Genomic DNA, 24,282 nt, shown 5'->3' on the forward strand with positions numbered 1-24,282 from the left:
AAGTGGGTAATTATCTCTGCCAGCTGATATTGTTTTGCTAGTTGCAGGTAGAAATGGAAAGCAGCTATGTTCTTGAGAGTACATTCTTAAAAGAAATACCCACTGAGATAAAGAATTTGTGGAAAGCCTATTTGATAGGGTTACAGGAGTTCACACACCAGGAATGAAAGAAAATATCGTGTTTAAAGAAAGATATATGCTTGCTTTGAGAAGTAGTCTGGTTGGAAGGCAAAGTATGGAAATTTACACAGGAAACAATCTCAGTGAAGTACGATAGACACTGAAAGCTGAGAGAAACTCCTTGAAAGTCTAAACCTTCTATACATGAGGGCCATTAAGAAGTTATTACACAAAAAAGGATAAATGGTTTCACAGAAAAAAATAGCATCTACAATATCAGTAACACACACTTTTGTGCTAAATATTACTCCAAGGTCTTTATTGGTTTCAAGGCTTATTTATCACAATCCCTATGTAATCTACCTATTACCTATTAACATGCTCACTTTATTGGAATATTCACTTGCTGGAAATTCCAAAATAAAGTCCCACAAACTAGGTGGCTTAAACAATAAAATTTAGTCTCTTGCAGGTTGGGATTCTAGACGTCTGAGAGCAAGGTGTGTGTAGTACAGTTTCTTTCGGAGAACAGCAAGAGAACTCTTTCTTCTAGACAGCTCTCCTTAGCCACTGCCTAGTCACTCTTTCTCTGTCTCTCCACATTGTTTCTTTCTATGGATATCTGTCTCAGGGCACAAATGTCATCTCTGTATAAGAATGCCAGTGTTTTCTTTTCTTTTTTTTTTTTTTTTTTAATTAAGACCCACTATACTTTTGAATTGTTCACTTCCATATGATCCTTTCTCCAAACACTGTCATACTACATAGTACTGAAGGGTAAGACTATGTATGTGAATCTTGGGATAGGGAAGAAGTTCAACCCGTAAGATCACATTGCATAATGAGACCCGATAGGGAAGAGAGTCTCCTTTAACCTACCACTTTAAAGCAGCACTTAATTTTGACATCAGTATAAAAAATAAACTAGAGAGGAGAATGTCTTCCCCTGAGATGAGAAGCCTTAGTATTTTAATTATTTTCCTACTTGATTTGTATACTGCCAGTCTTAAAGCAACTTGAGGGAATGATGCTAAATATAAAATAAAATAGTACCAAAATAAATTATTGCCTACTGAGTTCTAAGAACAAGGCCTTACATATAACAAATGTGTATAATTTGCATAAATGTTGGTTGGATAAAACTGAAACACATTTTCCTCATCAAAGAATCTAAGGATGATGTGTTGACAAAAAATCTTAATTGTGTCTATTTCTGTAAATAGACTGGCTTATATTCTTAATTACATGAAATAAGGATATAGTGGGGTAAAAATCACAACTCAACATGAAAAGTGCTTGCTTAAATAACTCATCTTAGAACCTGTGGTAAGCCATGAACCAAAATCACTCCTTGTATTTGAATTCATCAGTTAGACCTGGCCTGGACATTCATGTTACACATTATCAAGATCTTCTAGAAAGCAGCCTAGGTAAGTGTTCATAAATAGCAAGTGTGCTAATTATTTTGTGAGTCTTGGTTATGTTTTTCTAAAAGAACTCTTTTTTTAAAAGAATAACATTTATTATGTGTACAATGTTCTGTCTGTATGCTATACTTGCATACCAGAAGAGGCCACCAGATCTCATTATAGATAGTTGTTGGACACAATATGGTTGCTGGGAATGAACTCAGAACTTCTAGAAGAGCAATCAGTGCTCTTAACCTCTGAGCCATATCTTCAGCCCAGTTATTTTTATATATATATTATATATATTTGTTTATATATTATATATATGTACACACACACACACACACACACACACACACACATATATATATATATATGTTATGGGCTGAATTGTGTCTCTCAGTCCCCAAATTCATATTCTAAAACTGTAAGCTTCATAAACTAGAAAAGATCATTGTGAGTGATGTAACCCAGACCCAGAAAGACACACATGGTATGTATGGTTATTAGCCATAAGTATTGGATAATCATGCTACAATCCACAAACCAAAAGAAGCCAAGGAGGGCCCAAGGAAAGATGCTGCATCTCACTCAGAACAGGAAATAAACACCTGAAGTAGATAGTAGATGGAGAGAGGGAATTGGATGGGAAATGATGGAGTGGGTTTGGTGACAGGAGTGGGGATCAGGTGTGTAAAGATTAGGAGGTACAAGTGGCTGAGAGCTGGAAAAGAGAACAGAAATTGGTTGGGGTCATCCCCCTTGGTACAGGGGAGGCTATCCGGAGTCTATGAGGGTGACCCTAACTGAGACAGCAGTGGGAGGTTAAGGAGCTTGGAGTGTCAAACTCCTGTAGCCAGATTGAACTTCCAGTAAGAGGGAGGGGGACACCAACCCATCCATAAAACCTCTGACCCAAAATTTGTGTTGTCTACAAGAAGCAAAGGGATAAAGATGGAGCAGAGATTGAGAAAATGACAAACCAATGACTGGCCCAACTTGAGACTCACTCCATGGGAGAGACAGCCCTGCCACTTGAAATGATACTATGTTATGTTTGTAGACAGGAGCCTAAAATAACTGCCTTCCCAGAGGCTTCATTCAGGAGCTCATGGAAACAGATGTAGAGACCCAAGCCCAAGAAATGGCCTGAGTTCAGGGAGTGTTGTGGAAGAGTGGGTGGAAATATAGAGGGACTTGGAGAGGTCAAGGACAGCACAAAAATACCTACAGAATAAAACAACCTGGGCCCATGGGGATTCACAGAGGCTGAAGAACCCACTGAAGAGAATGCTCAGACTGGACCTAGACCTCCCCATACATATGTAGTAGATGTTCAGCTTATTTATCATGTGGGTTCCTTAATACTGGGAGTACCAGCTGCCTCTGACTTTGTTGCTTACTGCTAGGTCACTTTCCCCTATCAGGGCTGCCTTGTTAGGCCCCAGTGGTAGAAAATGTGCCTCGTCCAGCTGTGACTTGAGGTGTCTGCGTGGGCTGATACCCCTTGGGGACCTCCCCTTCTCTGAGAAAGAGGAGGAGAATGATGAGGAGGTGGTGTGATGTCGGGACTGGGTTGAGAGTAGGAAGGGGGCTGGGTTAGGCTGTAAAGGGATTAAATAAATAAATAAATAAATAAATAAATAAATAAGTAAAGGGGAAAAGAAGAAATAGAGTGCAAACTGGTTGTTTGTAACTACAGTTATAAGGATCAAGGCTCACAAAAATACATTTATTTGAGCCAATGGTTAAGAGATTCTCATGTAGCTGAAAGTATTTTGGAAGAGATTTGTGATAGTTGGTGGGCCATCAAAATCATCCTTAGAACATTGCAACCCATACCCACATCTTGGATACTTTCCATCCTTTGAGGTCATATCCTATTCCTCTCAGGAAAGTACCTCAGAATTCTGATAGCAGGAGTTGGGTATAAGAGCTTTTATGTATAAACTGAAAGTGTCTCAAGTTCTGATACTAATATCACTTTCGATCCACCATTGAGGAGCAGTGGTATACATTAAGAGGATATGTGAATTATTGACCAGTACAATACCCGGTTTGTTTTGTTTATAAGTAGCTATAAGAAAGGTAGGTCTATATATTTGTATAAGTTGTCTACTGCACAAGCGTTCCAGACCACCGAGCTGAGAGGAAACTTAGATTCAGCCCATGTTCGGTTTTGGATTGTATTTATGTTTCTTGATCCCCAGACTAACATGATATAGCTTACTCCTAGGAGCAATTATCAAGATTCCTGTATTTGTTTACAATTTCTGTATTTCCAGAATTTATGTTAAGTCCAACAACTACCATGAAATGCCCCAATAAAGGACATATTTTCTGTGAGTCTAAATATGCTTTTTGTTCTGTGTCAAACTTTGTCTTTAACTTTGAGGGTTATACATGGTAGAAGAGAGCTGTTGCTCTCAAAGAAGAGCAAAAAACAAAGCAGAGAAGTAATCACACCATCCCAGGAAGTTTGACAGGGTCATAAGAAATATATTTTAGAGGAATTTAGGGCATCATGGAGGAGCCTCAACTCTCTCTGTTCTTAGTATGCACATAAATGGTATAGGTATGGCAATACACATATACATATATATGTATATATACATACATATTTATATATACATATGTATACATATATGTGTATATATATACACACATATATACATATATTTACATGTATACATACACATATGTTTATATATACATACATATACTTGTATACATGTATGTATATGTATATACACACATATATGTATATAAACACACATACACACACACACACATATATACACATATATACATATCAGAGAAAACCCAGAGAGGAAAGGAAACCGAGAGAGAAAGGAAAGATTGAGGTGTAAATGATGAGCAACTCAATTAACCTTTAAAATATGAAGACAAAGTAAAGAGGGGACTTTTGATATATAAAACACTCAAAAAACACAAATAACCAGAAAATCCCGTGTGTGTGTATTTGTGTGTGTGTGTGTGTGTGTGTGTGTGTGTGTGTGTGTGTCTGTAGGGTGCTATCGAGGATTGATGATGAGGGTTAAACTGGAGAGATTCTAAAGGTGAGAGGCTGATTGGTGGAGGACCTACCACAGGCTTCTAAACAGGGAGGGAAAATTCTCTTCTACTGCCTTTCTATAGAGTTTGCTTGCAATGGGTCCCAAGCCTGAGAGGAACAGGAAGATTTAAAGACTGTGAGAGTATTCCACATTGGAGATGATGACAGCCTTAATTAGAGAAGGAGTCAGCTCATGGGCAAATCTAGTTCACCACTTGTTTTTGTTGATATTGTTTGATTAAAACAGGATCATGATCAGCCTTTAAGAACTTCTAGTGAATGTTTTTATGGAACAATGCCGAGAGTAGAGTAGTTGTTACAGAAAATAAACTACTCACTGTCTGGCCTGTTACAGAAAGACTATATCAATGACTGGGTATGAAACAAAGTGAAAAATTCTAGGTACAATAGATGGGCTTTTCCATATTTCATTTATTTATTTGTAATTTACTGAAATTTCAACCATGCGGTAAACAGAAGCATGTAATAAACACAATTGTCTAAGTTTAGTATTTATTAGTATTTTGCCATGCATGTTCTGCTTAAGTTTTCCCTGAATTACATGAACTACAGGTATTTAATCTGTAGACACATCTATATGATTAAAACTTAATAACTTGTAGCAACATAACCATACTTGCCTTATGAACATACCAAATTAATATAAAGTCAACAACATTAGGAGGAATCATTTTTCAATTTTCTTATTTTCACTAGGGCTTTTCTTAGCTTGTTTATTCAAACATGTTTAAGGGTTTAATTTAATGAGAATAACCTTTATAGTGTTCTTATCAGTCTTTTTGTGGAAATCATATTGCAAATAAACTCAAATAATTACTTCCTTAAAATGCTTATCAGCTTATTATTCTCCATAGACTGTGGTTTAAAATATTTGGTGCCACACTGTGAGTTGTGGAGGAGAGCACAGATGTCAGGGACAAAGCTTATATAGTTTTCTACCAGAGAACTGAGATATATTTATTAAAAGAGAAAATATAAAAAAGAACAATTTTTTGGTTAACCAACGGTTCAGTTTTGAAACTTTGAATGCAATATGTTGATATAATACAAATACAAGTTTTAGAACAATCCCTATAGGGGAAAGGTTGAAGGCCAGGAGACTAGATAGTGTTAGAATTGTGGATATGAATATATGCCTAGGAGTGGTATAGCTGGATCTCAAGGAAACACTGTTCCTAATTGTCTGAGAAGGTGCCAGAATTGATTTCCAAAGTGGTTGTACAAGTTTACATTCCCCCCAACAATGGAGGAGGGTTCCCCTTTCTCCACAACCTCTCCAGCATGTGTTGTCACTTGAGATTTTTATCTTAGCCATTCTGATGGGTGTAAGGTGAAATCCCAGGGTTGTTTTGATTTGCATTTCCCCGATAACTAAGGACATCAAGCATTTCTTTAAGTGTTTCTTTGCCATTTGATATTCCTCTATTGAGAATTCTCTGTTTATCTCTGTACCCCATTTTTTAATTGGATTACTTGATTTGTTGCTAGGCATATATTCAAAATATACTCAAGTATACAACAAGGACATTTGCTCAACAATGTTTGTAGCAGCTTTATTTGTAATATCTAGAAGCTGGCAACAACCCAAATGTCCCTCAACAGAGGAATGGATACAGAAATTGTGGTACATTAACACAATGGAATAGTACACAGCAATTTTTTAAAAAAGGAAATTATAAAATTTGCAGGAAAATGGTGGGAACTGGAAAAGATCATCCTAAGTGAGGTATCCCAGAAGCAGAAAGACACATATCTATATACTCACTTACAAGTGGATATTAGAAATATGATATAGGATAAACATACTAAAATCTGTAAACCTAAAGAAATTAAGAAAGAAGGAGGACCCTGGGTGAGATGATCAGTCCTCATTCAGAAAGGTAAACAGACAGACAGTGGAAGAGGGAGAAAACAGGGAACAGGAAGGAGCCTACCACGAGGGCCTCAGACAGACTCTACCCAGTAAGGTATTAAAGCAGAGGCTGAGATTCATGGCCAAACTTTGGGGAGAGTGCAGGGAATCTTATAAAAGAAGGGGGAGAGAGAAAGACCTGGTGGGGACAGGAGCTCCACAAGGAGAGCAACAGAACCAAAAAAATCTGGGCAAAGGGGTCTTTTCTGAGACTGATACTCCAAAGAAGGAACATGTATGGAGATAACCTAGACCCCCTGTACAGATGTAGCCCATGGCAGCTCAGTGTCCAAGTGGGTTTTCTAGTAATAGGAACAGGGACTGTCTCTGACATGAACTGATTGGCCTGCTCTTTAATTACCTCCCCCTGAGGGGGAAGCAGCCTTACCAGGCCACAGAGGAAGACAATGCATCCAGTCCTTATGAGACCTGATAGACTAGGGTCAGAGGGAAGGGGAGGAGTCCTATTAATGGACTTGGGGAAGGGCCGAGGGAGGGGGCTATAACTGAGATACAAAGTGAATAAACTGTAATTAATAAAAATAAATTAATTTTAAAAAGAACACATATTGAGTGAAAAAAATATTCCAACAACAACAACAAAGAATTGTGGATTTGAAGAGACATGTTGCATCTGTTATATTGCTGTTGGGAAGGCACTTCAGCTCCATTTGCTGAGGTTGAGGACACTGAGTGAAGACAATCAAAAGGATAATGGAAGAAGACTGATAAGCTTTAGAGGAGGCCATTTATGTTTTCACAAATCCACACTGATTTCTCTACAACACATCGATAAGTGGTCTACAATGGAGGCAGAGACAACTATTTAAGAAAGGATTTCACTGGTACAGGTGGAAAAAGTCTAGTGACTCAACTACAACAGAAGATGATTTGATGCCGTAGAAAATAGTGAAGCCAGTTTAACAAGATGGCTACAATTTTTAAAGATTTATTTATTTATGTATTTTATATACATGAGTACTCTATTTGCATGTATGTCTTCATGATAGAAGAGGGTATCAGATCCGTTTACAGATGATTGTGAGCCACCATGTGGTTGCTGGAGTTGAAATCAGGACCGGATTCATCTTTTAGCCTAAGACAGCTACAATTGAGACACACAGTTCATTGCTAGCTTCTGCTCACTTGTGGCTTTGAATAATAGAGAATGAGAGAAATGAGTACTGAATCTTAGTCATCGCCTTTTCTGGACCACTAGTTCTTGGAGTTCTGTGATGTTGTATAAGGAGGCAAACTACCCAGATATTTGTGTACTGGAGAGAATGCAGATAGCCTTTCCTGTGGAAACCATTAGCTGAAGCCCCTTCTGCCACTTCTCCTAGGCCCCAAACATAATTGACAAAGCTGTCTTAGAAACAGGTCTCCCCATCACAGGTAGTTAGCTCAACTGTTTTTGTCACTTCACTAGTCAATTGTGAATTGATCTGAGAGTCCCAAGCTGTTCAGAAGCTAAAAAAAAAAAAAAAAAAAGTTGACCATGCTTTGTCCCTTTCAGGTCTCTTTCAGATTTTCCACCCAGAAAATTTAAGAATATTAGAAAAGGTTTGTTTAATGTCATCAGGTGTAAGATGGCTTTTTGGTGCAGCTATTGAGAATTAGAACTAGGCTAACAATGGCGATGTATGAGATACAGTTCTTGCCTTCCAAGGTCCTGAGAATTTACAATCTAAGAAAATACAGGAGAAAAAGAACCAGAAAATAAGAAAAATATAACAACAGAAAAATTTTAATAGTTGTTTCAGAAATGTACTGTGAAAACAGTGAGCAAAAGCAGTTATTAATAGTGATGGCTAGTTAATCCAATTGTCCCCAAAGTAGTTCAGTATTAAATGAAAAAGTTGCATATATTTGTGCTTCACCACTGTCATATTAAACACAGAAACACACTGAGCCCATTTTTAGATGAGAAAATTAAGACAATCCTGATAAATAAATTTTATTATACTTTATTACAATTTATTCACTTTGTACCCTGACTGTAGCCCCCTTCCTCATCTCCTCCTGGTTTCACCCTCCCTCCTTCTTCCACCCTTTGCCCCTCCATCAGTCCACTGATAGGGGAGGTCCTCCTCCCCTAGTATCTGACCCTAGCCTATCAGCTCTCATCAAGACTGTCTAGATCCTTTTTCTCTATGGCCTTACTAGGCCACCTTGCTAGGGGGAGGTGATCAAAGAGCAGACAATCAAGTTCAGGCCAGTGGCTGGAGGTTGCTCCCCTCACTAGGGACTCCCCATGGAGACTGAGCTGCCCATAGGCTACATCTGGGCAGGGTGTCTAGGTCCTCTCCATATATCAGTCTCTGGAGGGTCCCCTGAGCTCAGGTTTTTGTTTTTGGCTCTGTTGGTCTCCTTGTGGAGCTCCTGTCCCCTTCAGGTCTTTCTATCTTTCCATTCTTCCATAAGATTCACTGTTACCATGATTACCTCTTCACATTTTGTTTTGGTTTACACTCCCTATTTGTGTCCAAAGTAAAGTTCATCTGGCAGCTCTGCTTCTACACAAATGCAAAAAATGAATAAAGTGTTTTCTGAGACCAGTATCCCACAGTGACAAAGCAGCAGCAGCATCTTGTGGAATGTAAAGAGAAAGGCACTTTGGGATTTTTATGTTCCATCCCTTTCAACAGATAATGTGCAGCATAATGAGCCTGTCTTCTTGGAACCCTCCTTCCTCATCTTGAACTTGATTGTTTTCTTGGCATAAAGATATTGTTTGATCAATATGGGCAGACTTACTGGTTTCCTTTCATTGTTACTCAGCAATCTTCCATTTATTAATTTGGATTTCCTCGGTTACTCCAGGCAGAAACCATTCGTAACTCTGTTCTTTTAGTTGTACCCTCACTTTTGCCTGTGTGATAAATTTCCTCTTTTTCCTCATCAGAATATATCGCTGTATAAACCTGGCCTCTCCTGGCTTTCCAACTATTCTTAGTGGAGAATACTTCCTTGTCTTTTAGGCTCTGTGTCTTCTGGTCTTCTGTGCTCCTGCTTTGAGTCTACTACATCACTTTTAAAATCAGGTTAATTAGCCTCCATTGTCAGCTGTCTGTAATCTCTCAGAATACAACAACAACAAAAACAGAATATGTCTCCTGGGTCTTGGGAAATATAATGCTATTTTTTTTTCACTCCACTACAAGTCGTAGATTTACTTTCATTTCTTCCAGCAGACCTTACATTCTTGAAGGTTTCGCCAGGTTCCCACAACTCTTGTAACTTTCTCCCTCACACTCTTGCCTTGCAAATCTCAGACTCCGCAGAAGCCTGACTCTCCTAATTCAATGCTCCAGCCTCCAGTGGTTGCTTTCCTTTATTTTCTACATAACCCCCACCTATGCCCAAGCCCAGAGACTCCAGTCTAGGTCACCCATGAAAAATCACAACTGGATGATTTTCATGGAGTCGTTCCTCCCGTCTCAACTCTAAATCAGCACATTTGAAGCATGGTCCTCCCTTAAAGCTATTACTTTCCTGACAATGACTGTGCATTGGAGTTGCCTTTGACTTCTTTCTGTCACCAATTATGTGCTTGAGGCATAGAAATCCACACTAATATTAGCATAAGAAAAAGTAATTAGGAGTGCACACCTGCCACATATACACACAAATCACACAGTGCGTTCTCGGAACCAAATCTGGGTGATTTTTAAATTATTTATTGATTGAGCACAATACATGCTCAGACTCAGATTGTTGAGAGTATACATTAACAGCCCTTTTTGGAGTTCTTGCCTGGCATCCTAATAGAGGTTTCATTGTAGGACAGCCATCTTATTTAATAGCATAAAATATGGGATACTCCTTTCTTCTCATCCAGAAGAAAGCAATGTTCAGGCCATGTTAATTGATGTGTTTTGATCAAGAAGAAGCCAAGGTTAGTATGAGGCTTATTTCCACAGTGACTAAATGGAAGAGTCAACACATCAGTCTTTTTGAGCCCACCACAGAACTCTCATTTCCATTCTTCTATCCCACAACTGACACTCTAAGTAGCTCAGATTCAAATGCAAATGCAAACACAAGAATCCAGACACACTTTGAAATCAATAACATCGTTTTGTCAGGCAATTCATTTAGTATTTCTAAAAAACCAGTGAAGTTTAAAAAAACAAGGGAGTTGAAAGCTTGCTTTCCTGTTCCTTGAGTTTTAATGAGCCTATTCCTCATTCTGGGACAGAGAAGCCCTCATTATAACTTGTCAATAAAGCATTAGCACCCAAGATGGAGGGAGCTCCATCATTCAGGCTAATTTTCTTTCCTTTTTTTCCCCCCATCTGGACATAGTTGAAAAGTCTTCCAATGGGAAACCTAGCCATTTATTTTAACTCCTTTCTAAATCATAGACTTAGCTACTTAAGAATCACATACAACTCTCACCATCTCAGTAAAGACATTTCAGGCTAAGACCTTTTATGCTGGGATATTATGTGTTCATAACCCTGAGGCTACCTGTTCTCTCTCCCAAATGAACTCCACATGACTGTGCCAAGAGGTGAAAAGAACACACAGAGAGGGCACTCCATACTATGTGAATACTTTTGTTCTCCCTCTTACCCTTACTTTGCATTCACCTGCAAATTGAGAAAATCAGAGAAAAGTTTCTAATTTTAGAGTGTGCTTTGGAGCTACACATGGGTGTAGAGCTGGTGGGGAAAGCAGTACACCTGAACTTTTGTAGAAGAGGATTTGTTTCACTTGATAGCAGCACCCTTAAATTCATGGGCCTTTGCCATGTTTGATAGGTGGTTTCACATACTGTCATATTACACAGGTTATTTTTCATTGATTTTAATTATTGAATCTCATTGATCACTATATGTTTCCATGTTGTAAGATTTTAGAAACATTGTCTACTGGGACACACAAGCAAACAGGAGAAGGAAATGAATAAAACTGTGCAAGACCTGAAAATGGAAATAGAAGCAATAAAGAAGACATAAACTGAGGCAATCCTGGAGATAGGAAACCTAGAAAAGAGGACAAGAACTACAAGAGATGGAAAAGAGAATGTCAGGCATAGAAGATACGATAGAAGACATTGATATATTGGTCATAGAAAATGCTAAATCTAAATAGTTTCTAACAGAAAACCTACAGGAACTTTGGGACACTATGAAAAGACCAAAGCTAAGAACAATAGGAATAGAGGGGGAAGATTCCCAGCTCAAAGGCCCAGAAAAAGTCTTTAACCAAATTATAAAAGAAAATTTCTCTAACCTCAAGAAAGAGATGCCAAAAACATACAAGAAGCTTACAACATTATACAATAATCTCCACTAAAAAAATTGATTACATTTACCATGCATCCTGGCAGGATACTTTCTTGGGGCTTTCTGCTTTGATTCATTCTAGAAGCAATTAGTTTCCTAGTCAAACAGGTTAGTGTTAAAATTATAACTGTGATGTTTTCCTTGTGTGTGGCCATGAAGGCATTACACAGTTTATCATTTTTTGAAATCTGAAAGACAGAAAAAAAACTAATTTCCGTGGTTATCTTGAAATTTAAAGTGACTAATATAAATGGAGAGTATAATATAATATCATGCCCAAGGCACAGTAAATAATCAGCAAATATCAGAGACTCCTTTTATCATATTCACTTCTATCATAACACTCTCTGCTAAAGAAAACATGCAAATGAAAATACCCAGGTTTCTAGTCCTAGCTATGAAACTAGCCCCGTGGTTTTGTGTAAGCTGCTAGAGCCCACATTTCCACCTGAATAATAATGGCAATTATCTACATGACTTTCAATATACCTTTCTTCTGTAGCAGTCTATGGATGACTTAGCTGCTTAGAATGACTTTGTAAGCTCATGGGCATGACAGTCACTGTGGATGTCCTGCAGGGTCTAGAAGCACCCTGCTTCCTGTGCAGTATCAAGCAAGATAATGCTGTGCTTCCAAAAAGAGGTTCCAAAGGCTGTAAAAATGATGTCCCAGAAGGTCTTGTAATGATTTGTTATCCAGAGTTTTAAATGGAATATGTAACTGCTGAGAAGGCAAAGTCTTCTATTAACCCCATAGGGGTTCTCTTAACTATGTAGAACTAAAGAGATTGTCAGTCAAAAGAGATCTTAATTCTAGGGTTTATTCAGTTATGCTTCTTTTTTTCTAGCAAAGACGCTGAAATAAAAAAGGAAAGATCAAGCATCTTGCCATTACTGTTCAAAATTTCTGTGAACTTGTTAACCCTGTGGTATTCTCAGAAGCATTTGAAGTGCTCATTACAAAACTACCTTGAACATAAGCACTTCAAAACTCCTTAAAGGCATCATAAAATCACACACAATTTTAGTTATTTCTCAGCAAAGAAGCATTATGTCAGACATGAGTCAAATTAACCACTACATTCTACTATCAATAGAGACTCACATCTTTATCACTCTTATCTCTGTTGCCAGTGCTCCTTAATGCTGTTTGCATTTTCATTATGTCTGAGGCAAAGGGTCTCATACTTGAGAGATCTATTACATGACACTTTCCTGACCATGTCTTTGTATTTTTCAGGGTAAAAGTGAGCTTATATTCTTTTGGTTTTCCCTGTGACAAGTAAGAATCAAGAGCAGAATAAGATTTGTGAACCCCTATGGGAATATTTTTTATCATACTTTCAATATCAAACCCATAAAAATTACCTCTATGCAGTATTATCAAGGCAAGTTCACTGAGTGAAAAGGCAACTGAGTGCTTATGCTAGAAGAATTCTAAGAAATGATGGAGTAGTATCTCTTTATTGGCTCTAAGACCTTTAGTGGATGCCTAAAATCCTGGGTAATAGTAAACCCTATATAAACTGTTCTTCCTATACATATGCATTCATTATTCTTGTCACTATTGTGACAAAATACATGACAGCATCAACTGAAGGAAAGAAAGATTTTATTTGCTCATGATTTAAGAGGATTTCAGTATATCGTGTCAGGGAAAGCAAAGCATCTCATTCTTTATCGACAGGAGTGTGAGGTGGCTGGTCACCACTTCATGGCAGCAGATAAAGAAGTACAGAACAAAACTAAAAAATGGAGTGGTGTTATCCCTATCAAAGGTCCTCACCTAGTGGACCACCTCCAGCAGATAGGCCCTACCTTCTTAAAAGGCCATCTGTTCAGGCACACAAGCTTGTCACGAGCATTTCATATTTAAACTGTACTAGAACGTATACCTACCATTAAGTTTGTTTTACAAGTTAAACATGGTAAAATATTACAAAACTACTATAAAAATTAGAACAACTAAAATAATGTGTGATAATAAAAGTTACATGGATATGGCTTCTTTCAAACTATCTCTTTAATTTACCCTTCTTCTTCTTCTTCTTCTTCTTCTTCTTCTTCTTCTTCTTCTTCTTCTTCTTCTTCTTCTTCTTCTTCTTCTCCTTCTTCTTGTTCTTCTTCTTCTTCTTCATATGATATGGTATGACCCAATCTTTGCATGATTCAGTGAAGTGAAGTGAATGATAAGGACATTGTGACATAGCATTAGGCTACCACATGAGGGTTACTTGCACATAGGTGTTGCCAAACTGTGACAATTGAGCAAATAGCTGAAAAAACTCCTCATAGGTGGCATAGTGTGCACACAGTGAACATGTTGAATCGAGAGACTATTTACATCCAATATGGATGGGAGTGCGGCATCTGTGAGGCCTCATCACACTGCTGTTATGGTTTGAGTATAAAATGTTCCCCAGAGGTGTATGTGTTTGAACATTTGAACATTTGGTCCCATCTTAAGGGGTGCTATTTTGGAAGGCTCTAGTAATTGTAGGAAATATGGACTAGTTAGAAAAGAAATTTGCTGGGCAGTGAAATTCAAGGGGTTATACCTCATCCTACCTCTCTCTCTCTCTCTCTCTCTGTGTGTGTGTGTGTCTTTCTCTCTCTTTCTCTTTGTGTGTAAGTGTGCACGCATGTCTCCCTCTTTGTCTGTGTTTCAATGGCCAATATAAGAGGAATCCCAGCCACATGCTCCTTTTATCATGAATTCCACCCTAATTCTATCATTAATTCTTCCCTAATATGATAGACTATACCTTGCAAACTACAAGCCAAAACAAATCCTTCCTCTTCAACTTGCTACATGTTGATTATTTAGTCATAGATATAAAAAATTAAGTTATACAATGACTCAGAATTACTCAATTTAAAGCTCATGATTTTTTTTTTAGAGTTTTTCAGGTAATGTTTTAGGACATCAGTTGACTACAAGTAACTGGCATCATAGAAAGTGAAACTACAGTGCCAGGATCATTGTAGTTAAAAATAGGTTACTACCAGTCTGTGTCCTGAAAACATGTTCAGCCTGACTGAATTCAATTTTGATTTGTTTTCATTCTAGTCAACAACTGTGCTGGGATTCTGTGACTGTATTGGCATACTCTTGATTTCTGGTTGATATAACAGGGTCCATCCCACTGTGAGTGGTACCATACCTAGGCAGTTAGATTTTGGCTATATAAAAAATCTGGCTGAGCATAAGTTAGGGAGCAATCCAGTAAGCAGTATTCTTACATGGGCTATGCTTAGTTCTGTCTTCCAGGTCTTACCTGAGTTCCTGTTCTGAGTTCCCTCAAGGAGGAATTATGACCTGACAGTGTAAGGTGAAGTGAATCCTTTTCTCTTCAAGTTGCTTTTGGTTATTGTGTTTTTAACAGCAACAGAAAGCAAGATAGGACAATGACTGAATTCTTATAAAAGCTTCATGAGGTGGCCCGTGATACCATTCTACCTTATTCACATACACTATATGCATACTTTATATTCTAAGTAGGCTTAACTTCTGTTTATAGAATAATTTCACACAACATAAACACTACTTAAGTGTCACTTCAGTTGGATTTTCTCTCCAAGAATACTTAACTAACTTTGCTTTGTGCTATCAACATATCCAGTCCTTTCTTTGAACAGCAGTTATCATACTGCTGGAATGAAATCCTTTTGTTGTCTTTTCTATTTGGCATGCAAGCACTTGGAAACTAAGAACGTGGTTTATGCAACTTGATATTATGCTATCAACTTGCTATTGTGATATCAATTTGTTGATGACATGAATATTTTGGTTGGTTGTCTTTAAATTTTTATCCTGAAACTTTACACTTAGCCTCATCAAATATCAGTTTTTGTTAGATACTGACATGCATGTCTAAATATTATGCAAAATAATATGTGTAAATAATTATGATCTTTGAGGGCTTTTGTGTACTAATTACATCACCAAGAATGTGCAGTAAAAATATTTTATTTTATTTATTTTTGTTGTTGTTGTTGTTTGTTTGTTTCAGACAGGGTCTCATTTTTACTCCAGGCTAGCTTCATATTTATGATTGTTTTATCTTAGTCTCCCAAGTGCTGAAGTTATTGGTATGTGCTATCACACACAGTACTGAAATTTTTATCTTTTTTGTATTTTTGGGCTCTAGCATGGTAACTGTAATGACCATAAGTAGTATTGTATGTAGTATGCATTCCAGCTATCTTGCCAGGGAACTCGTAGGCATTAACCACTAAATGCCATGTCCTTACAGAAGCAGTCGATCTGAACAGTAACAGTCTCTACATTATTACTGGCTCCTCTTCATGCTCCTAATAAATACAAAGATATTAATAGCTGTATGAAGATTAAGGCATATTAGTTATTGTTTTTGTTGCCTTGAGCATTTCAAGGATGAAGATACATAGAAGATATTCCCAAATCTCAGGAATATCTACTCAATCATCCTTTGGTATAATTGTGTCCATAAATATTGGGTACATGTGTGATATCAGTTAAATAAAATGTAATTAAAAGGAAAACAAACTATAAGCTCTGAAACATATAATTATTTTCTATCCAAATCATTCAACTCAAGAGAATAGAGAATATCTATATCATATATCCTGCACAATTGAACCACCAGTCCTGACTTCTTTTATCTATTAGTATTTACTTGTATCTATTGATATTCTAGCTACCTTTAATGTATTCAAATGGGAAATTAATCTTCTTGATGACCACCAGTAAAGGGGAAGTCAGTTCTAGAAAGGAATTCTTAGATTCCCTAACTCAGAGGTTTTCCTCCTTTGCAACATCTTAAAATCATGCAGGAGAGTTTATTGAAAATGCACAAATATGGGTTCTCAAATAAAGTCAACTAAATCAAAATCTCTGTGTTAGAGGGACAGCTTGTATATCAGAATGTTTCCATATGCCATGGAGGCAAGACTGACAGCCACAATGCCAAAATTACAGGTTGGCTAGAACATAGAAGATGAACGTTGGTGGTGGTAGCAAGGAAAATAGACTGAAAACATTGAGAAGCCTCTGGTTGGTTTTTTCTAATTTATGTTAAGGAGTTTGACATCTTTTGTAGTGGCTAATGAATCAGTAATCAAGAAGAAATACAATCCATAAGAAATTAAATTTTCTTCTGAATTTTCTTTTGCTCATACATTTGAAGTAGTAAGTAGAGTAGGTGTTTTTCAATATCCTTTTTTATTACAGAAAAAATTGTTGGTAGAGCCATCATTTCCATTGTAGAAGTGCTGGAACTAGTAGCTACCCAACTCTATCATTGTCATCTAAATGAAAGCTTTTGCAGAATATAGTCATTCTTTCAGAGGATTTATTCTCTTTGGGGACTTTGAGAAGGGATGGCTGTTGGCAATCAGTTTTTGCCTCACCAAGGTACTGACCTCAGTTAAATGCCCTATTTCCTTGCTTTGGAAATGGAGACTGGCAGATATGGAAACCTAGGTCTAGATCCAGCCCTGTAGTTATAAGAATAGATCAAGAGTCCAGCATGGTTATTTGTTGAGTCGAACCGAACATTGCTTTTTAAAACTTTTACTTCAAATGATTGTTAGCAAGTATGCCTTAATGTCCAGGCTATTTCTAGGCCATATCATGGGTAAGGCTTCCAGTGATGTGACCCCTAAACATAGCATTATATGTGCTCCTTCACAGAGGCACCTACAGCTACATTTACTTACTTATCATCGTGATCTCTTGAAGGGCAGGGGTATATTACATGTTGAAATCAGGTGAACTGCCTTTGGCTAAGCTCTTTTCAGTACCACTGCAGATCACTTTTCCTAATAGTAATAATAATGCCTATCATTTACATGGGGTTGAGAAAAGAGTCTGCTTGTTAGGCATCAGCCGTGCTTATTAGCAGCTGCACGGGCATAGAGAGTCTTCTTCCAAATGCAAAGGAGGCCACACGTGTGGATCCAGTTCAGAATATATTTCAAAAATCCATGTGCCATGTATTTAAGAGCCAGAGTCTGATCTCCCCCATGTCCAGCCAATGTCAGCTTCTTTTCATCTTTCTGATGCTTAGAGGAGCAGCACATCTGTCTGAAATTGTGTTTGATTTTCATTGTTATCTGGAAAGAAAGACTACTGGTAATGAAGGTGGTGAATTAATATGGATTACTCAGGACTAAATATGATGGATACTCTCAACAAACACCTGCACCATTAAAGGCAATTTTCTGAGACCAAATGCTGTTTTAGGGAAGACAGAAGCTACTGTAATTGAAGTCTTGGGGGAAATGTGACCCTTTATGCCTTCCCTTGAGCAGAAATTATCACATTTTGTTATGTTGAGGTAAGCATAAAATTTCAATTACATTTTGGGATGTGAAAAATGAGAATGCCCTACTTTGCCCTCATTTAATTCTCTGGCAATATCAGCTGTTTATCCCTTCTCTTGCTGGGTAAGAAAGGTTTAGGGATTTAAAAAAAAAAAAGAAATCACCAAAACCAATAAATCTTAATCCATGTAATTACTCTAATTGGCTAAGGAGAGTTTTTTCTCAATAGCAGACAGTTCCTCACAGTTTACGGACACGTGTTTATGTTTTGAAAAGATTTAGCGAGTGTGGTTCACTTCTCTGTCTCTCACTGCGTGGGTGAACAGAAAACACGGCTCAGACACTTAGAAAACTGTGCAGCCCTTGTATTTTTCTCCACATCTCTTCTTTTCCTTGAGTTTCCACCCCGCTTGTTTGTTGAGATGATGCCTAATGAAGTGTTCATTGATGACAGCCTTATCACTAATAAAACATAAATCAAATTGGGCTCTACATACCATGCATATGCTTGAAGGAGGCAGGAGTTTGCACGGGTGCTTGTTTCCAGCTGTTTTCCTGTCATTAGCTTTTAATTTCAACAGCTACCTACTTGGGCTGCCCCTCTCTTTCCTCAGCTCAGGTATTTGTGCTGTTAGTGTGATTGTCAGTTCTGTTCTGCTTGAAAGATTTCCGTGTACGTTACTATGGTAACAAGAGCCAGAATTGGAAAGGAATGAAGGGGATATCAAGGGTTTGACGTAGCTGTGATGAAGGCTTAGTGCTGAAATGTTAGCTATTACTTTGGCAGAATCTATGTTATTTGTCAATGAATCCATTTTAATAGAATATTTAAATGCATTCCTGAATATATGGCATATTAAGATGAAAATATAGGGAACTGGATTTAAAGCAAATTAATATTTTAAAACAGTTTTGAGTGTACACCCTATGGGACTTCCGGGAACTAAATGAACACTGTAAGTATAATATGTAGACTCACCTAAGTAATATGAGCAATTTTATTAACTGTCTGCAGCTCCTTAGAATGGCAGCCTTCTCTTCTTTTCTTTCTTTGTTTTTTCCTTTTCTTCCACAGCAGACTGTAATCCTGTGAAGTCGCTATTAAGCAGATGAACACCGTAGTCATTAAGGTGTCTAGGGAGATAGGACTGATGGTGAAGCTTCCCCAAAGTTCACTTGTCTCCTGCTGGAAATGTTAAAGAGCTGCCTAGGGGATTGGTTTTCTTCATCTTTCCAGTTGGAGGAACCTGAGGAATGCTGAAGGCTCTGATACCTTCTCTATATAGCTAGTTAGTCAACACACCAGTATCTTTCTAAAGCGGTTGAAGGAGCTGCAGCTTCCAGTTGCAAAAGCCACCTCCACCTCCTTGCTTTGTGTTATAAAGTTTTATTCCCTTCTTTTTGGGTCAGCAATCTCCAAAGGCTATTTCTGCCCAGTCTCAAGTCTCTGAGAACTTATCCACTGCTTGTATGTGGATATCCTACTATTGGCTGACGCAACAGAATGAGAGCACTTGTTTCTTTTCCTTACAATACATTTGATTTTGAAAAATCTCCAACTGATTTTTTTTTGCCCTCTTCCTACTATGCTGACAATCCCCTACTATGTATGTGCTCTACCATGAAACCATAATTTTTAGCTCCTTCCACTTTTCTTACTGCTGTCTATAGAGGAAAGAGCCTATATTCCCATACCTAATGTTGTGCTATCCTTGGAGTACAGCACCATAGGCAATAACAGGGCAAAAGAATTGCTAGTCTCAGAGCCTAGGTTTGGCACCCAACTAGTTCTACCATTTTTGGGATAATATTACTTAAAATCTATGGGTGTCAGTATCTTCATCACAAGCCAGATTAATTATAACTACCCTATGGAAGTTTATGAGTTACATGAAATACACCATATGATGAGTAGATCAAGAGATGTATATCTCACAAATTCTCAGTGAACCAGTTGTAATGCATAAATATTGACAGTCTCCAGGTATTAGGCAAGGATATATGTTAGGCAGTGTAAACATATTTGCCTTTACTAAACAAATGTTTGGTTTCTACTATGTACTAAGCTCTGGGGACAGGGCATGGAACAAAAGAAGTGTAGTCCTTGTTATCATAGGATATATATATATATATATATATATATATATATATATATATATATATAAAGGGAAGCAAGCAGCAAGAAGTAATTATAATCATGGGTGATGAGAATGAACAATTCTTGCAACCCACAGTTTTCAGAACTGTCTAAACATGTCATCTCATGGAAACCACCTGTATAGCCATGGCAGGGATTTCTCTGTTCTCCGAAGTGTTGTGGGTCTACCCAGACAGCTCTGGGAATGAGGAAAGGTAGTTGGGCTTTCAAGAAGGACTCCCACAGAGGGCTCAGGCTGGAAGGGTCATGTGACTGACAGCAATAAAAGTTTTACTTAAGCCAGAGTCTGGCTGGGACTTTCTCGCTTTTACAAATAACACAAAGGATCCAATTCTCTCTAATAAGCAGAGCTACCAACAGCAGCCTGTACAATAACTTTTCGAAACCTGACCTTGTGACCCACAGGCTATCCTGAAACCACTGCAACCCACTTCCCCCCTTCCTCCCCATCACTCAATAAACATCCAGCCTGATCTATTGTCCTGGGAAAGAGAAGGCACAAGAAATAATTAGCAATCCCCTCTCTGTTCTGCAAAACTTACTCCAAACATCAAGCTTTCAGGGGCTCTGGAAAGACTAAGCAAAGATGATGTCCTATCAGGGTGATTAGATGACAAAGAGCCTTGTAGAGCACCCTTGAAAGCAGATTGTTCCTCAGCATTCCTGGAAGTAGGTTATTAACCACTTGCACTCGTTAAAGGACTAACTTCTCTCCACACTAACGGTTTGTCTGGTTATAACGGGACTACTAAAAAGGGAATGGGACATGGACATACTTTGGGTCTCTTTCACAGAAAGATTTTGAACTAGGTTGTGTTAATGTTTCTACTGGGAAAGGAAAGGTTTAGAAGTCACAATGTTACTGTGTCAACTTTGTTCCAAAGCCACATCATGTAGACTTTGACTCTAATCTGTCCTCACAGCAATTTCCTAGCAGGGTCTGGATTGGTAGGAAAAAGGAAGTAGTGGACATTAGACAAATGACATAGACTGTAGCTAGAGTAAGAAAGAAAGGCAGAGGTGGGTTGGATTGGAAAATTTTCAGGAGCTGAGTGTGTCTTCATAGAAACAGAGCATCAACTTCTATGATGGCAAAGGACACTTCCTCTCATACCCCCTAGAGCAATAGCTGGATGTAAGTCTATGGAGAAGAGTTTAATTAAGAGTTCAGAAGAAGAAGGTATGAAGACAAAGAGGCAGCAGAGACAGTGATAGAGAGATGGCTCAGCAATTAAGAGTACTGGAAGTTCTTCCAAAGGACCTGAGTTTAATTTTCAGCACCGAATGGTGGCTCTCAACCATCTGTTACTCTAATTCCAGGGGCTCTGATACAATGTTCGAACCTCCACAGCCACTGTATGTACACAGTACACAGACATACATGCAGGCAAAAGACCCACATGCGTTTAAAAGGAGGAGGAGGTTAAAAAACACACAGTTTCGAGATATCTGGATGGGTGTAAATTCTGCTGACTACTTCCTTGCTTTGTGATACTGGGCAGTTACATGATTGGTCTGTCTTCTTGTGTATAAGTAGAGGTGGTGGTGTAAAGTGGGAAGAGTACTACTCACACGTCTCATTCATGTATATGTTTACTCTTTGCTTTTTTTCCTTACCTTCCTCCTGATCTGCTTGCTTTTCTAGAGCCCTGCTTCTATAAGCTGTATTACCTTAGTCACCTGTGCCAAAAGGTTGCCACCTGAGTTTGGCAATGAATTACCAACAGGAGACTGGAAAGGAAGAAGGAGGAGGAGGAAGAGGAAGAGGAGCAGGGAGGAAGTGAGATTTCCCTCTATCTATTACAAATAGTGCTGAGAGCTGTGATAATTGAGATAGGTTACTGATAATAACTGTGTTTCCTCTATGACTCCAGCTCTTCCTTCATAACCCCCTTCCTCAGCTTGAGTCCAGCAGCCCAGTATGATCTAATTAAAATAAAATGGGATCCACATATACCAATCCTCATTTTCTGGTAACCATATTTAAAAAAGTGTAAGACAGGTACAAATCAATGAAATACTATGTTCACCTAATGTACACAAACTATCGTTTTAATATATCAACACTTTAAAGTGCTAAGGACATGGAGCGTATAAGTGTTGCATTATTTTCTCTTGTTAGTATTTGAAATCTGCTATGTGTTTTCTATGCCTATAGTACATCTCAGTGAGGACTAGATATATACCAAGTTCACAGTAGCTACATGTGACTAGTGCCTACTACATCAGACACTGCATATATGGCCTTCTCAGTAGCTCTAGTTGGTATCTTGCCAATACCACTCCTGTTACTGTGCTCTCTAATACACGTGAAGCCTCCTATACTGATAAATAGCAAATTGCCTTGTTATCTTCTGTTTGACTGTTAGATCTTTAGTCGATCATATTACCAGTTTCTTGTATCAAATGATCTCCATTCAAAATACTTGGAGAGTCATCTCAATCTGGCAGGATCTGACTAACTGGATGCCTTAGACAATTATTGGAAAGACCAATGAATCATCTGTGCATAATACACTTATAATATGCTAGAACATGTACGGTATCCCATACCTAGGGTCATTCAAACAGTAATGGTCTGAAAAAAGAGTGTTAGGCAACTGGATGGTATGAATATCATAAAGAGACAGACAATGAAACCATAGTGACATCATTGTCTTTCTACCCTTAGGATTGTGTCTAAACAGCAAGGCAAGCATGTATTTCCACAACTTGCTTGGCTCCCTTTCTGTTACTGCTATGAAGAGAGGAGTCTGAGGAGAGAGGGCGAGACAGCTTCTGTGAGTGAAGATTTTTACTTTTCACTTTGTCGTGTCACAATAAGACCACATAGATAGCCAGAAAACATTTCAGCCACAGTCAGATATATGCCATAAATCAAGTATGTGAGGTATTACTGAGTGAGGACCATGAGTTTTTCCATAGAAAAGCAGAGAACTGAAATGCCTGCACTGCCATTCCCTGGGTATACAATCAAGAGAGTGACACAGATGCTCTCTGTGCTTCAACAGCAAGAAAAAGATAAAACAAAGATAAAGCCCTGAAAGAGCATTTTGTCTTTAAGGTGAGCAATGGTCATGCTTTTTTTGTAATTTTAGTTTTTTTTTCCACAATTTATTCATTATATGTCCCAATTGAAACATCCTCCCTCAACTTCTCCCAGTACCACCCTTCCTCCCTCTTCCCTCCCATCCCCTTCCCCTAGTCCACTGAAAGGGGGAGTTCTCTTCCCCTTCCATTTGCTCTTAGCTTATTAAGTCTAATCATGACTGCCTGCATCTTCTTCCTCTGTGGCCTGGTAAAGCCACATTGCCAGGGCCAAGTGATCAAAGAACAGGCTACCAAGTTCATGACAGAGGCAACCCCTGCTCCCCTTGCTTGGAAAACCTCATGGAGAATGAGCTGCCAATAGGCTACATCTGAGCAGGGGTCTAGGTCCTCTCCATGCATGGTCCTTGGTTGGTGCATCAGTCTCTGCAGGACCCCTTGGGTTCAGATTGTTTTAGTTTTGTTGGTCTCCCTGTGGGGCTCCTGTTCCCTCCATGTCCTTCTATTCCCTGCTTTCTTCCTCCCTGTGCTCTGCCCAAAGTTTAGCAGTGAGTCTCAGCATCTGCTTCAATACCCTGCTGGGTGGGGTCTTTTATGGTAGGCTCCTATCCTGTTCCCATTTTTCAACCACTTCAGCAGTCTATTCTATTTGTCCTTCTGAATGATAATTGAGCATCCTTCATGGGTCCTGATTGCTACTTAGCTTCTTTAGATCTGTGGATTTTAGTGTGGCTATTCTGTATTATATGGCTAATATCCACTTATAAGTGAGTATATGCCATGCATGTCTTTCTGCTTCTGGGTTACCTCATTGAGGATGATCTTTTCTAGTTTGATCCATTTGTCTGCAAATTTCATGAGTTCCTTGTTTGTTTGGGGTTTTTGTTGTTGTTGTTGTATTTTTCTTTTCTATTTATTTATTTATTTATTTATTTTGA

The sequence above is a fragment of the Meriones unguiculatus genome, chromosome X, assembly GCF_030254825.1.
Source record: "Meriones unguiculatus strain TT.TT164.6M chromosome X, Bangor_MerUng_6.1, whole genome shotgun sequence".
In the NCBI taxonomy this organism is placed as follows: Eukaryota; Metazoa; Chordata; class Mammalia; order Rodentia; family Muridae; genus Meriones; species Meriones unguiculatus.